Genomic DNA, 1,104 nt, shown 5'->3' on the forward strand with positions numbered 1-1,104 from the left:
CTTGAATTCCTGATCTTTCCAAGAGTTTTATCATGAATGGGTGTTGGATTTTGTCAAATGCTTTCTCCATATCTAAGGAGATGATCATGTGGTTTTTGTCTTTGAGTTTGTTTATATAGTGGATTACAGTGATGGATTTCCATATATTAAACCATCCCTGCATCCCTGGAATGAAACCTACTTGGTCAGGATGGATGATTGTTTTGATGTGTTTTTGGATTCTGTTAGCAAGAATTTTATTGAGTATTTTTGCATCGATATTCATAAGGGAAATTGGTCTGAAGTTCTCTATCTTGGTTGGGTCTTTCTGTGGTTTAGATATCAGAGTAACTGTGTCTTCATAGAATGAATTGGGTAGAGTACCTTCTGCTTCTATTTTGTGGAGTAGTTTGTGAAGAACTTCAATTAGATCTTCTTTGAAGGTCTGATAGAACTCTGCACTAAACCTATCTGGTCCTGTGCTTTTTTGGTTGGGAGACTATTAATGACTGCTCCTATTTCTTTAGGGGATATAGGACTGTTTAGATCATTTACCTGATCCTGATTTAAGTTTAGTACCTAGTATCTGTTTAGAATTTTGTCCATTTCATCCAGGTTTTCCAGTTTTGTTGAGCATACCCTTTTGTAGAAGGATCTGATGGTGTTTTGGATTTCTTCAGGATCTTTTGTTATGTCTCCCTTTTCATTTCTGGTTTTGTTAATTAGGATGCTGTTCCTGTGCCCTCTAGTGAGTCTGGCTAAGGGTTTATCTATCTTGTTGATTTTCTCAAAGAACCAGCTTCACCTTTGGTTGATTCTTTAAATAGTTCTTGTTTCCACTTGGTTGATTTTGCCCTTGAGTTTGATTATTTCCTGCTGTCTACTCTTCTTGGGTGAATTTGCTTTCTTTTGTTCTAGAGCTTTTAGATGTGTTGTCAAGCTGCTAGTGTGTGCTCTCTCTCATTTCCTTTTGGAGGCACTCAGAGCTATGAGTTTTCCTCTTAGAAATGCTTTCATTGTGTCCCATAAGTTTTGGTATGTTTTGGCTTCATTTTCATTAAATTCTAAAAAGTCCTTAGTTTCTGTCTTTATTCCTTCCTTGAGCAAGGTATCATTGAGAAGAGT

Source organism: Mus caroli, chromosome 9 (assembly GCF_900094665.2).
Source record: "Mus caroli chromosome 9, CAROLI_EIJ_v1.1, whole genome shotgun sequence".
Classification (NCBI taxonomy): Eukaryota; Metazoa; Chordata; class Mammalia; order Rodentia; family Muridae; genus Mus; species Mus caroli.